The sequence below is a fragment of the Rhinoraja longicauda genome, chromosome 19 (assembly GCF_053455715.1).
Source record: "Rhinoraja longicauda isolate Sanriku21f chromosome 19, sRhiLon1.1, whole genome shotgun sequence".
NCBI lineage: Eukaryota > Metazoa > Chordata > Chondrichthyes > Rajiformes > Arhynchobatidae > Rhinoraja > Rhinoraja longicauda.
Genome location: NC_135971.1, coordinates 10492682 through 10508326, shown reverse-complemented (window position 1 = coordinate 10508326; position 15645 = coordinate 10492682). Strand labels below are relative to the sequence as shown.

Below are 15645 nucleotides of genomic sequence, written 5' to 3'. Positions count from 1 at the left end.
GGCGAGATCATCTCTCACAGGCACACGGGTCCCATTGCAAACTCATTGCTGAAGACCTTCATGAAATGGGTTAGAAAGGAAAATTTCTCGAGCTTTAAAAATGTAGCTTCAATTTGAATGAGAGTTGTTACATTATAGGCCCAGTCTAATGGTGAGTAAGGTGGTACAAAAATTGTGGCGCTATGGTGTACCGTTTTGGCTGTGCGAACGACAAATGTTATGCTGCACACATACACACGGACACAGAGTTTTAGTAATATACGGTTACACTACACATCCACACAATGTTTCAGTCAAGAGCATGTCCTACCTGCTCTCCCGACCAGCTTCATCCTGAAATAAACAAAACACAAATCTGAATTCATTGAGATACAAGAAATGCAAACTGCCGGTTTATCTATATACTAAAACTCTCGTTTGTTTGTTTGCTTGTTCCTGAACTACAGCCAAAACGGTACACGGTAGCGTGACAATTTTAGGTCCACCATACGTACCGTCATCTCTTTGGTGTTAATAGAAGAAGTATCATTGAAATCGGCATTATATATTTAAAGATACTCACATTTTAAAGTTTAAATCTATCTCCTAGGGAGGGAGGGAGAGCGAAGGAGGGAGGGAGGGGGAAGAAGGGAGGATAAGGGGGTTGAGGGGGATGGAGTGGGGAGGAGGGGAAGTGGGGGGAGGGGAGGGAGGAGGGAGAGGGAGAGGAGGGGGGATGGGGAAGGGGGGGCAGGAGTGGGAGCTGCACCAATGCAGGAGAGGTTTGGGCGAAATGGGTCCACTTGGTCTAGTATATATATAAAACACAATGTGCTGGAACATGGCATGGTAGGCAGCATTTCTCGAGGATGTGTATTGGTGATGTTTCGGTTCGGCCCCCTCCTGTATATCGCCGAGACCAAGCATAGACTAAGTGACTCAGATCTACGGAACATCCCGGTTGCTAAACATTTCATCTCCACTTCTCATTTCCATATTGTCCTTCCTGTCCTAGGCCTCCTCCATTGACAGAGTGAGATCACACATAAGGGACTAAAAGAAACATTAGCAAATTTGCGGATGACAGAAAGCTGGGTGGCAGTGTGAACTGCGAGGAAGATGCTATGAGGATGCAGGGTGACTTGGACAGGTTTTGTGAGTGGGCAGATGCAAGGCAGATGCAGTTTAATGTGGAAAAATGTGAGGTTATCCACTTTGGTGGAAAGAACAGGAAGGCAGATTATTACCTGAATGATGTCAAGTTCGGAAATGGGGAAGTACAAAGAGATCTGGGTGTCCTTGTTCATCAGTCACTTAAAGTTAGCATGCAGGTACAGCAGGCAGTGAAGAAAGCTAATGGCATGTTGGCCTTTATGACAAGAGGAGTTGAGTATATGAGCAAAGAGTTCCTTTTGGAGTTGTACAGGGCTCTAGTGAGACCGCACCTGGAGTACTGTGTGCAGTTTTGGTCTCCAAATTTGAGGAAGGATATTCTTGCTATTGAGGGCATGCAGCATAGGCTCACTAGGTTAATTCCCGGAATGGCGGAACTGTCGTATGTTGAAAGACTGGAGCGACTGGGGTTGTAGATGCTGGAATTTAGAAGGATGAGAGGGGATCTTATTGAAACTCATAGATTATTATAAGATTATTAAGGGATTGGGCACATTAGAGGCAGGAAACATGTTCCCAATGTTGGGGGAGTCCAGAACTAGGGGCCACATTTTGAGAATAAGGAGTAGGCCATTTAGAACGGAAATGAGGATATCCCTTTTCAGTCAGAGAGTTGTGAATCTGTGGAATTCTCTGCCTCAGAAGGCAGTGGAGTCCAATTCTCTGGATGCTTTCAAGAGAGAGCTAGATAGAGCTCTTAAAGATAGAGTAGTCAGGGGGTATGGGGAGAAGGCAGGAACGGCATACTTCATGAGCTTTTGGGGCTAATTAAAGGAAAATTAAACGAACGTAATATTTTCTTCATTAGTATACATGTCAAAGGCTATGGGGAGAAGGCATGAGAAGGGGCTAGGACAGGTAGATCAGCCATGATTGAGGGGTAGAGTAGACTTGATGGCTATTGCTGCTCATATCACTTCTGAACTTATGAACATATTATTGTCACGTGTACTGAGGTACGGCGAAAGGCGTTTGTTTGCTTGCTGTCCTGTCAAAGAAAAGACAACACATGTATGAAAATAAGCCGCCCACAGCGTGGAGATAAAGGATTAAGGGTTCAAAATTTAGTGCTAGATTAAACATTGAAATATCAGATAATGGTAAGAAAGTGAATAGAAAATAAAATATCAGGTGGTCTTTCAAATGTTCCAAAAGAGATTCAGTCAAGATGACATATAACACTCTACCACAGTACTGGTGATTTAATGGGGAGGAGGTAAAGGTGGATAACGGCGAGACATGTGGGAACTGTGGACATTGCTGATGGATGTTGTGACAATGTGGGGAGAGGCTAGTGGGGAACGGGAAATCAGACAGCAGTGGATGGGCCGAATGTCCATGATGTAGAGTGGGGCGGAATTCTATGTTTGATCACAGATGCACAAAAAGCTGCGTTACTTCAGAACAACGTCCCACCGTTTTGTTACTGTGCGCTTTCCTTTAAAGGAACCTGTAATGTAGCGCCTCACCTTCAGAAATAGTACGCTGTCTTTTTGATCCATTCTTCTCTGTAACTCTTCGAGCTCCCGCTGAACATAATTTAAATTGTTTTGAATCTCCGTCAGATTTATCTTCATTTGATCTACGAGCTTCATCTTTTCTTCCTGGAGATCTCTGAGTAAACTATTTTCTTTCTCGTAGAGGATCTGGTGCAGTTTAGCAAACCAGGATATGAAGTGAGAATGAAGGTTGCATGACTCTTCCTGTCAAATGAAAGATGAAGATTAATGTACAAAGTTGTGGTATTGCCTTGCCTTAAGACATGGAAGGCGACCGTTTGACTGCGATTTCATGGAACACTGAAATAGGCCTTCGGTCAACCATGTCCAGGCCAGCGTTTATACATATCCGTCTTGATTCATTTTATCTGCATTTCACTTTGCACGTTTTTGCCTTGGCAATTGAAGAGCATGTCGAGGTGATTTCTTATTTGTTGTGAGAGGAAAGCGATGATCCCACCAATCCCACTCTCCCAATTAAATGCCCCGCTGCCAATGCGGTTCTCGTGCCCATTAATTCGCACTTATTTGCCCACCACTACCTTTCACCAGAATAATTTACATTCGCCGATTGACTAACTGGCATGTCTTTGGGATATGATAGGAATCTGACGGGGTCACAGGGAGACTGTGCGAAGTGCACAAGTAGTAAAGTCACTGCCTGCCCAATCTCGCTCTGTAGCTCAGGTTCTCGAATCTGAGCTGCAGAGGACTGGTCTATTGTTATTCGGATCACAGGTAAACAAGACCAGGAAATCGAAACTAGAACGCCTCACCCCAACTCCAGATATCTTTAGTTTCTGTTGCTGCTCCATTTGCTGGATCTCTGATTTCTTTTTTGTGAGAGATTCGAAGGAAGATTCCACCTGAATCTGGGATTTGGTTTGAGATCAGAGAATTATATGTCAGACAATAAACAAGGTATTAAACGATGAAGTGACCAAAATCGGTTTGCTTTTACCTTATAGGTTTCTACAGCTTCTTCTATCAGCTTGAAGCTGTGGGACTTGTGCTCCCGCGCAGCTGTACAAATCACACAGATTACTTTCTTGTCGGTCTCACAAAACAGCTTCAGTTCTTCCTGATGTTCCTCACAATGAGGTTTACGTTCATTCTCTTGCCGGTTTAGGCTCAGCCTTCGAGCTTTATCAGCCATTCTCGCCAAGTTCCAACTAACCCTGAGGGTGCGCCCCTCAAACTCCTCTCTACATTCCGGGCAGGAGTTTCTCTCCTCCCTGTCCCATCTCTGCGTGATACAGGAGCGGCAGAAGTTGTGCCCGCACTCCAGTGACACCGGATCGGTGAAGAAATCCAGGCAGATGGAACAAACCGCCTCCTCGGTTAAACTCTCGACCGGGTCTTTCGCAGCCATTTTAACTCCGCCTCTTCCTCGATCAAAGTGTTTTCCACCTCGGGCGCTGCCGTCTCGGGGAATGAATGTTATTGGTCTGCAAGTGTTCAGTGTGAAGGTGCCCTGGCCGCTTCCAACTAATCACACACGAGGGAGGGGTCAGTTAGACACCAATCAGGCCTGAGTATGAACGACGGCGGAGAGAAGGGCCTGGGTTGGACTAAGCAAAGATAGAACGTTGAAAAAGGAGGACTGACGACTTACGTGGATGTTGCCAGGACTTGAGGTCCTGAGTTACAGGGAGGGGCTGGGCAGGCGCGGAGTTTATTCCTTGGAGCACAGGAGGCTGAGGGGTGATCTTAAACAAGTGTGTAATGTGATGTGAGGAGTAGGTAGGGTGAACGCACAGTACGGGGAATCAAGAACCAGAGGTAGCTTTAGTGTCGGAGGGAAAGATTCAACAGGAACCCAAGGGGCAATCTTTTCACACAGATGGCAGATATATGGAACAATCTGCCAGGGGTGGAAATTGAGGACAGTGTTACAACATCGTTTAAAACGCACTTGAGCAGGTACATGGATATGAAAGGGTTAGAGCGAAATGGGCCAAACGCAAGCAGCTGGGTCGACTGTAGATGGGGCATCTTGGTCGACATGAGCAAGTTGGGCCGAAGGACCTACGTCCGAGCAGCTTGACTCGATGATAAATGTTCGGGGCGCGGTGCTACCGAGGCCTCGGGTGTAACAGGCGGGAGTGGATCCCGGGAGTGGATCCCGCCGCCCGCATCTCCGTTCACAGCCCGGGATGAGGATGGACCGAGACTTCTACCCGGTCTCAGAGGGGCGTCGCCAGAGGACCCGAGGTGCACCATTATGACGACTATTTTAAAGAAATTGGACAAATGCACCTGCGGCGCCAACAGAGGGGTTCCCTTGCAGTCTCCCACAGGGCACGTGGTTCACGGGTCCCCCTCAACTACCACCTCCCTGTCACTGAAAACCTGCCACTGTTGAAGGTGTAGGAAATGCAGTTGCCAATTGTAGAAAGGACAACTCAAAAACAATGTTCAAAAGATTAAGTGTGCTGCCTCACAGCGCCAGAGATTCGGGTTCGATCCTCACTACGGGTGCTGTCTGAACGTAGTTTGTACGTCCTCCCCGTGCCCTGCGTGGGTTTTCTTTGGCATCTCCGGTTTCCTCCCATACTCCAAAGACGAAGGTTTCTGCGTTAATTGGCTTGGTATAAGTACAACCTGTCCCTAGTGTGTGTAGGGTAGTGTTAGTGTGCGGTGATCGCTGGTCAGTGCAGACTCGGAGGACCGAGGGGCCTGCTTCCGCGCTGTATCTCCAATCTAAACTAAAGAAAAACTAAACTGCCATCTCCCTGTTCAATAGATTTCAAAAGAGTTCAAAAGCAAGCTGTCCAGTGCAAGCAAATTTGGGTTTAATTCAATAATAGCATCAGAAGCAACAAAGCACACCATTGAAATAAACACGATCTTTCTATTAGCTTGTTGTATATGACAATGGTTGTGTACATTTTCCAAATGACCGAAGTAACATAAAATGTATCTATTAACATTCATCTAGTCATTGAACGGAATTAATAATTTGACCAGAAAGGTCCAACACCTTTACATTTAAAAAATATTTTCACAAAAGTAATTCTGTTCCGTTGTCGGACTCGGTTAACGCATTAAAATGACAGCTCTGATTTCATTTGTTGTTTATTTCTCTCTTCCACATTTATATTCCTCTGGTTTTATTTCCGCGCTCACTGGGGTTTTACGACGCGGAATTTGGGGATTAAATGGGAGCCGTTCAGCGCCGACCTGTTGTCCACCGGGTTTCTGCCCCACAGCCCCTGAGCCCCGCTCCTGACGCCGGTCCCGGGACCCGAACCTTTTACACACCCGGAGCGGATCCAGAGCAAATTCTCAGCCACGGGGTTTCACACCAAGGCCACAAGAAAGGATAAAGTTTCCCCGTGAATTTATTCCAGAGAAGGTATGGAGATGGGACTTGGTGTCCGCGTCGTAAAATGAAACTTTCCCCGACTCGTAACTGAGACAAACTCCCACCCTCCCGGGGATGGGACGGGCGGGGAGAAGGGTTTCGGCGGAGATGACTACCTGAAACCTGTCACCACCCGCCTAATCCTCCGGGCCACATTGGAATGAGCTGAGGAAAATCTTTTTCAACCGGAGAGTTTTGAATCTGTGGAGTTCTCTGCCACAGAAGGCAGTGGAGGCCAATTCACTGGATGTCGTCAGGAAAGAGTTAGGTATAGTTCATAGGGTTAACGGAATCAAGGTTTATGGGGAGAACGCAGGAACGGGGTACTGATTTTGGATGACCAGCGCTGATCATATTAAATGGCGGTGCTCGCTCAAAGGGTCGAATGGCCTACTCCTGCAACTATTTTCGATGTTTCGCCGTTTCTATGGTGACATTTTGGAGAGTGAATCCATTCATCTGGGATGGAACAAGACTTTCATAAACTGGGCCAATGGGCGGATTAACGGCTGATTTATTTGATTCGGATAAAAGTGATGCAAGTTGGTAAGACATGCCAAGGCAGATTATACATATTAAAAATTTACGCCCTGTGTTATTTTTAGTAGACGAGAGAGACACTGGAATGCAGATACACAGCTCCAAAGAAAATTGCACCAGGGATGGGCAGGGTGGTGCCGAAGGTGTTTGGCACATTTGCTTGTGTCCGTGAGGGTATGGAATCTGGCCATTCTGTCAGCCCCAGATCCACTTTCCCCGCGGGTAACGGGTTAATATGTCGGCCGATGCCGCTGCACCGGTTTTTACCAGCAGGTAGGGACCTGCGCCGCGCAAACATTTAGACAGCTCGGCATCACCATCACCATGAAAGCGGCACTGCGGTGAACTGAACTTACTGACATGAATGATGTTGTGTCTGTGAAATGTGTACTGACCTTCTTGACGTGCTGCACATTTTAAAACATATTCTGCTACTTTAAAGTTCTGCAAGCATGCGATTTGTTTAATGTAACGATTTATAATGCTTCGTTCATCGTTGTTGATGTCCTGAATTCACGGAGACACAAGAGACTGCAGATACGGCACATGTATGAGGTGGAATAGTGGAGAGACCCTCAATGCAGGAGCGAGAAGTGAACTGCTGGTAGAATTAAATTGATCAAGAAGCATTTGTGGATCCTCTTTGGGGGCAGTGACCCTGAATTATGACGAAATGATATATTAATAGATTAATGTAATAGATAAATTTGATGCCCCTTTGTTGAATTTGGATAATTCGCACGACCAGCAACATTCACAAGAACATCATAGCATGTGTTTACTGGAATTATGTGATTGCTGCTTCTAATGCTACAATTAAAATAAATCCAAACCTGTTTGGTCAGTATAGCTTGTTTTTAAACTCTGCTCGTGAATGTTCCTGTCTGCAAAAAATCCAACAGTTCTGTTGCCCTTAATGGCAGCACTTCAAAGAGATTTACGTCAATAAAACCCGCTGGGGTCACCTAAAAGAGAATGTCTATTGTCTATCGTCTATAAAAGAGATGCGAGGACAATGTATATAAGTCATTTCTGCAGAATTTAAGGCATAATTTTTGTGATCGAAATGCTTTCCTGTTTGTTTGATTGGACCCGTTTTCCTGTTGCAAAAGCAATACACCACTTTCTTTCACGTAGCAGCTGTCCAAACCTAATCAGCTACCTGCGTTGTCACAACTATTCGCATGAAGCGTGCATTCAGAGTCATTGAGTCAGACAGCACAATGCTCTTCGGTCAATCACGAGCATGACAAAAATAGGCCGTTCTAAGGTACTCATTTGTTCTGCATTTGAACCCATGCTTCTAATCTAAATTTAAGCGGGTTGTTGCTGTGCGCACTCGATCTTGGAGGGAATATTCCCTTTCCGATCCGCAAACAGGAGAGCGGAGAGACAAAGTAGCCGATGGCGTCCGTGGGCTTGGAATGGAATTTTTGGTGTCTCGCGTTTCCTCTGAAACGGACACAGAGACGGCGAGAAAGCGAAGGGAAGAGTCGGGGTTCGAGCAGAGGAAATTGGGAGCTGGTGGGAAACTGGCAGTGAGGGAGGTGAAGCGTTAAAGCGGTGAACGAGAGCAGGAAGCAGCACCGATACAGGCATGATGTGCCTGAGATAGAGGTGAGGGAGATGAAGCGTTAAATGCTGAGGCGCTGGTCGGGCTGTATTTCAAATAACGTGAGCATTTTTGGGCACCGTGCCTGCGGAAGGATGTGCTCGCTCTGGAGAGTGTGCAGAGGACGTTTACATGAATGATCCCAGGAATGAGAAAGTTAACAAATGATGAACACTTTACTGCACTGGGCCTGTATTCGCTGGAGTTTAGAAGAATGAAGGGGGACATTTAAATATACAGAATAGTGAAAGGCTTGGATAGAGTGGATGTGGAGAGGATGTTTCCACTAGTGGGAGAGTCTCGGACGAGAGGATATAGTCTCAGAATTAAAGGACGTTCTTTTAGGAAGGGGATGAGGAGCAATTTTTTCGTCAGAGGGTGGTGAATCGGTGGAATTCTTTGCCAAAAAAGGCTGCGGAGGCCACAAGTCAGTTGATATATTTAAGGCAGTGACAGATAGATTCTTGATTAATGCGGGTGTCAGGGGTTATGAGGAGAAGGCAGGAGAACGGGGTTAGGAGGGAGAGATAGATCAGCCATGATTGAATGGCGGAGTAGACAGTGGGCTGAATGGCCTAATTCTACTCCTATCACTTATGAACTTAATGCGGTGAACAAAAGCACATTGTAACTTCCCCTTTTCCCTATCTATTGTACTTCTGTTTGACTTGATTGCATTTATCTTTGGTATTAGCTAATTTGAATGGATAGTGTGCAAAAGTAAACCTTTGTACACGTGAAAATAATAAACCTAAACCGGTTTGTGACCGGAGACACTGCGGCAGGTGGCGCCGGGTGGTGGTGGGTGAGTCCCGGGGGTGGGAGGCGGGCGGGTTGGGTGGGCGGGGGGTATCACACCCTCCGGTGTTTGTGTTCGTCCCCCGTGTTGTCCGTGATCCGTAGGGCCGCCGAGTACTGATGGTGGCCTCACGCGCAGAGACTTTTGCAAATTCTGTGAAGAAAGTCACATATCTGTAATATAAATGGATACCGATTTATCTGGGTCCTGTGCATCTTATTTAGTCGCTAAATTCGCTGCACTGCCCCGTCACCAAAGCTGCCGTGGCTGGCGGGGCTTTCCAGTGATTACAGCTGCCGCCAGCGAGATCCAACGACCAAGGTTCGATCCAGGCCTCCGGTTCTACCTGTGTGGACTTTGTTCATTCAACCCGTCACCGCGTGCTTTTCCCGCGGGTGCTCCGGTTTCCTGCCACTTCCCGAGGGCGGGAGGGGCTCTCGGTGAACCGGCTGCTTGATGTGACCCCAGCGTAGGTTAGTGTGGGGGTGGAGGCAAGGGGGAATAGTGTAGGGTGAGGGGAGGTGATGGTACGAGTGCGAGAAATGAGTGCAGGCAGTGGGGCTGATGGGAATACAGTGAGTGGCGGCAGAGAGTTGAGACACAAGAGCCAGGAGTTGCTGGAATCTCAACAACAAAAAAAATCAGGTCGACTCAACGGGTGAGGCAGCATCTGTGGAGGGACATGGATGTTTCACGTTTCCACTCGTGATCCTCAGGCTTGATGGACGATTTGCTTCCCGTTTTTAAAATCGTGCGTAAAAAAGAACGATCCTTTACAGAATTTCACTTTCAGAACTTGAATTTCTCCTTGAACCGCGCGGCCGCTGGTATGACTTGGTATATCTAGATTGTGGTCGTGTACAGTATGATTTGAATGGACAGCACTCAGGCAAAGCTTTTCACTGTACCTCGGTGCACGTGAAATCATAAACCAAACGAAACCAATACCACCATGTTGTCGTCAGCGTGGTCTCCGTCACCCTGGATGTGGAAACAGCGCATCCGCGGCTCGAGGTGTCTGAGGATCGGAAGAGGATGAGATGGACCCGGACCCGGAGGAGTCTCCCTGACACCGAGAAGAGGTTTACAGACAGTGCGTGTGTGCTGGGATCGGAGGGATTCACATCGGGGAGACATTACTGGGAGCTGGAGGTGGCGGGGAGTGATGGCTTGAGTCTGGGAGTCGCCGCAGAGTCTGCGGAGAGGAAGGGACCCCGGAGACTGGAATCTGGAGCATCAGGCGGTGGGATGACGAGTTTGAAGCAGACCATCCCGTCTCCCCGCCCGTCCCATCCCCGGGAGGGTGGGAGTTTATCTCAGTTACGAGTCCAGGACAGTTTCATTTTGCGACGCGGACACCAAGTCCCATCTCCACACCTTCACTGGGAATAAATTCACGGAGAAACTTTACCCTTTCTTCGGGCCTTGGGCACCAAACCAGTGGCTGAGAATCTGCTCCAGTTCCGCTACGGGTGTGTAAAAGGGTCGGGTCCCGGGACCGGCGTCAGGAGCGGGGCTCAGGGGCTGTGGGGCAGAAACCCGGTGGACAACAGGTCGGCGCTGAACGGCTCCCACTTAACCCCCAAATTCCGCGTCGTAAAAACCCCAGTGAGCGCGGAAATAAAACCAGGGGGAATGTAAATGTGGGAAGAGAGAAATAAACAGCAAGTGGAATCAGAGCTGTCGATCCGTTCATTTTAACGCGGTAACGGAACAGAAATTACTTTTGTGAAAATATAAAGATTGAAAGAACCGCCCTTCCCGCGGGTTCACCAGCGGCCGCGGGCGGCGGGTCCTGAGCTCCGGGCTCCCCCGGGTTCTAAAGATTGTAGTTCGACGTCGATACATAGATCATTCTTCATTCAGTCGCCGCCAGACCCCTCCCCCACTTCTCCCTCAGTTACATCAAGTCTGTGTCGCTGCTGCTTCCTGCTTTTGTTCACCGCATTAAGTTTATAAGTGATAGGAGTAGAATTAGGCCATTCGGCCCATCAAGTCTACTCCGCCATTCAATCATGGCTGATCTATCTCTCCCTCCTAACCCCATTCTCCTGCCTTCTCCCTGTAATCTCTGACACTCGTACTAATCAAGAATCTATCTGTCTCTGCCTTAAATATATCGACTGACTTGTGGCCTCCACAGCCTTTTGTGGCAAAGAATTCCACCGATTCACCACCCTCTGGCGAAATAAATTCCTCCTCATCTCCTTCCTTAAAGAACGTTGTTTAATTCTGAGGCTGTGACCACTTGTCATCGACTCTCCCACTAGTGGAAACATCCTCTCCACATCCACACTATCCAGGCCTTTCACTATTCTGTATGTTTCAATGAGGTCCCCCCTCATTCTTCTAAACTCCAGCGAGTACAGTCCCACTGCAGTCAAATGTTCATCATATGTTAACTTTCTCATTCCTGGAATCATTCATGTAAACGTCCTCTGGACCCTCTCCAGAGCCAGCACATCCTTCCTCAGATATGGTGCCCAGAATCACTCACAATATTTGAAATGCGGCCAGACCAGCGCCTTATAGAGCCTCAGCATTTAACGCTTCATCTCCCACACCTCTCTCCCAGGCACATCATGTCTGTATCGGTGCTGCTTCCTGCTCTCGTTCATTGCTTTAAAGTTTCACAGCCCTGAATAGTCAATTTAATTTTGTCACATACACATAAATGCGCAGTGAAGTGAAACATTACCCACAGCGACAATAAGAGCAATAAAAATAAGCAATAACACACACAATCACAAACCAACACCAAACAAAAAGAAACATCCATCACAGTGAGTCTCCTCCAGTCACCTCCTCACTGTGATGGAAGGCCAGAATGTCTTTTCTCTTCCCCTGCCGTCTTCTCCCGCGGTTAGGCTGTTGAAGTTGCCACGTTCCAGGCCGCGCCGGACGGTGAATGGTCCGCGACGGGCCGACCCAAGCCCCGCGATCCGCGAAGAGGCTGTCGCTGCCGGAGCTCCTGATGTCGGCCCCCGCCCAGGGGGCTGCGAGCTTCCGGAGCCGAAGCCTCCGCATCCGAAGCCTCCGGAGCCTCCGAAGGCGAGTCGCAGCCGCTCTCGCAGCGCCACCACAGCCTCCGAAGGCAGCCAGCTCCGCAGATGGTAAGTACAGTCCGGTCCGCGGGCACTGTGAACCAGAGCCCATGTGGTCCCAGGTGGAGGCCGCCAGCTCCAGGTGTTTGGCCGATGGTAGGGCGCAGCGGGAACGGAGACACCACCCAGAAAAAAGGACGCGTCTCCGTTTCAAAGAGACAATTTTACAGCCCCCTCCCCCCAAACACATAGTGCACAACCACAAAAAAACACGACATCACATCTAAACACTACAATTAAGACAAAAAACAACAAAAAACACAAAAGACAAACGGACAACAGGCGAGCCGCAGCTGCTAGAGCAGCGCAGTCAGTTTCCCACCAGCTCCCACTTTCCTTTGCTCGAGCCCCGACTCTTCCCTTCGCTTTCTCGCCGTCTCTGTCTCCGTTTCAGAGAAAACGCGAGCGACCAAAGTCCACTCCAAACTCGCGGACGCCATCGGCTACTTTGTCTCTCCACTACCCCTGTTTGCGGATCGGAAATGGAATATTCCCTCAAAGTCCGAGTGCGCACAGCAACAACCCACTTACATTTACACAACGTCCTCGCATCTCGTTTAGGAGACCACAGAGTGCTTTACAGGCGCTAATCTCTTTGAAGTGCAGCCACGAACGGCAACTGAAACGCAGGAGTCAATTTGCAGACAGGAACATTCACAAATAGAGTTTAAAAGCAAGCGATACTCTCCAAAGAGATTTGGGTTGATTTAATTTGCAGTATTAGAAGAACCAACGATACAATTCTAACAAAAACACAATCTTTCTAATCAGTTCTTGTGAATGTTACTGGTCGTGCAAATAATGGAAATTCACCAACAGGGTATTAAATGTATCTGTTGCTGAGAAAAGAACAGAGGAGGCCACAAGCTGCCTGGATATCTAGATTTGATACAAATTGCACCATTGCTAGTGTTACTCGTTCATTAAATTGAACAGTTAATAAGATAACATCTTCCATAAACACTACTCCATCTTCCTATAGAGGAATACTTTAAATGGATGATTTTGATCAGTGTTCAGGGTTTGGTTGTCGCTGCAGGTACATCACTTACTGCACGTCCCTAATTATCCTCTGAGTGGTTCCTTCAAGCACTTTGAACTTGATGCGTGTCTTAGCAGCGTTGTGGTCATCACTCCTCGGACTAGTTTATTTTTAGAGGATTTGAAATGATATTTCAATGGGTATTTTTAAGGCAGCGATAGCTAGATTCTTGAACAGTACAGGTGTCAGGGGATATGGGGAGAAGGCAGGAGAATGGGGTTAGGAGGGAGAGAAAGATCAACCATGATTGAATGGCTGTGCGGACTTCTTGGGCTGAATGGCCAAATTCTGCTCCTATCATTTATGAGTAACTGTATTTAAGGTGCGTTAGGAGACTTCAATTTTTGTCTCTGGGTTCCTCATTCAATAATTAAATCGTTGCCTCAGCACCTCACGCCGACTGCCTGTTGCTGCCTCGAATTCGCTAGTTTCTATGGAATTGCGGCCCTTTAGTTAATAGTCATGCTTAAAACCGGGATTAAGACTGGCCAGCATTGTAACATTACACAGCGATGTAGTTTATTGTCACGTGTACTGAGGTACAGGGGAAAAGTCATTGGGGAAGCTCCCGGCAGGCGCCGAGGAGTCGACTGGAGAGGACCCAGAGGCGGTTAGGACGGGGCCGGTGGTCGAAGTCGAGGAAGGGGCCGCTGGCCGAGGACGGACGTCGGCGGTCGAGGACAGGCCTGCAGTGGGCGCCATGAGGTCGACAGGCTCGTGTGCGTGCAGAAGGGTGGAGGTATCACAAAATGCTGGAGTAACTCAGCAGGTCAGGCAGCATCTAGGAGAGAGGGAATGGGTGACGTTTTGGGTCGAGACCCTTGGTTGGACGCGCAGCCGGGAACAAATAGGGACCGGCGTGTTGAGGGGGGGGGGGGGGGGCTGCGAGAACAGAGGGACCATTGGGGACTAAGTGGAATACTTTGTAACTCTATCGGTGCAGTTTGTGTGACGACTCTTTACATACTTGTGCATGCAAAACAATGAATCCCACTGTGACATGTCACATGTGATAATAAACTGTCATCCAATCATTCATTCATTTATTCATTCATTCATTCTTTCATTAAATCATTCATTCATTCATTCATTCATTCGTTCAGTCATTCGTTCATTTATTCATTCATTCATTCGTTCATTGATTCATTCATTCACTGACTGGGGGGAGAAGCAGAGAATCATGACAATGTGCCGCGTGCAAGGCTGGTCCAGAAAGCGAAGGCAGGTGGGATCCAAGGCGAGCTGGTGAAATTGATCCACAATTGGCCGTCCAGACGTAGAAAGTTGGGGAAAGGCACAAGGAATATGAGAGAATGAAGCCATAACTGAGAGGACGGAACTCAATGCAAAGACTGGGCAGGTCGTGGGAGTTTATCTGGGGAAGATGTCAGGAGTGAAGAGATAGACAATAGACAATAGACAATAGACAATAGGTGCAGGAGTAGGCCATTCAGCCCTTCGAGCCAGCACCGCCATTCAATGCGATCATGGCTGATCACTCAATCAGTACCCCGTTCCTGCCTTCTCCCCATACCCCCTCACTCCGCTATCCTTAAGAGCTCTATCCAGCTCTCTCTTGAAAGCATCCAACGAACTGGCCTCCACTGCCCTCTGAGGCAGAGAATTCCACACCTTCACCACCCTCTGACTGAAAAAGTTCTTCCTCATCTCCGATCTAAATGGCCTACCCCTTATTCTCAAACTGTGGCCCCTTGTTCTGGACTCCCCCAACATTGGGAACATGTTATCTGCCTCTAATGTGTCCAATCCCCTAATTATCTTATATGTTTCAATAAGATCCCCCCTCATCCTTCTAAGTTCCAGTGTATACAAGCCCAATCGCTCCAGCCTTTCAGCATACGACAGTCCCGCCATTCCGGGAATTAACCTAGTGAACCTACGCTGCACGCCCTCCATAGCAAGAATATCCTTCCTCAAATTTGGAGACCAAAACTGCACACAGTACTCCAGGTGCGGTCTCACCAGGGCCCGGTACAACTGTAGAAGGACCTCTTTGCTCCTATACTCAACTCCTCTTGTTACGAAGGCCAACATTCCATTGGCTTTCTTCACTGCCTGCTGAACCTGCATGCTTCCTTTCATTGACTGATGCACTAGGACACCCAGATCTCGTTGAACTCCCCCTCCTCCTAACTTGACACCATTCAGATAATAATCTGCCTTTCTATTCTTACTTCCAAAGTGAATAACCTCACACTTACCTACATTAAACTGCATCTGCCATGTATCCGCCCACTCACACAACCTGTCCAAGTCACCCTGCAGCCTTATTGCATCTTCCTCACAATTCACACTACCCCCCAACTTAGTATCATCTGCAAATTTGCTAATGGTACTTTTAATCACTTCGTCTAAGTCATTAATGTATATCGTAAATAGCTGGGGTCCCAGCACCGAACCTTGCGGTACCCCACTGGTCACTGCCTGCCATTCCGAAAGGGACCCATTTATCCCCACTCTTTGCTTTCTGTCTGTCAACCAATTTTCTATCCATGTCAGTACCCTACCC

General features: G+C 47.9%; 1 pseudogene; it reads right to left on the bottom strand.

The window, feature by feature from the left end:
* LOC144602823 (E3 ubiquitin-protein ligase TRIM39-like) overlaps positions 1-15645 on the bottom strand; it is a 37683-nt pseudogene that overhangs the window by 4204 nt on the left and 17834 nt on the right.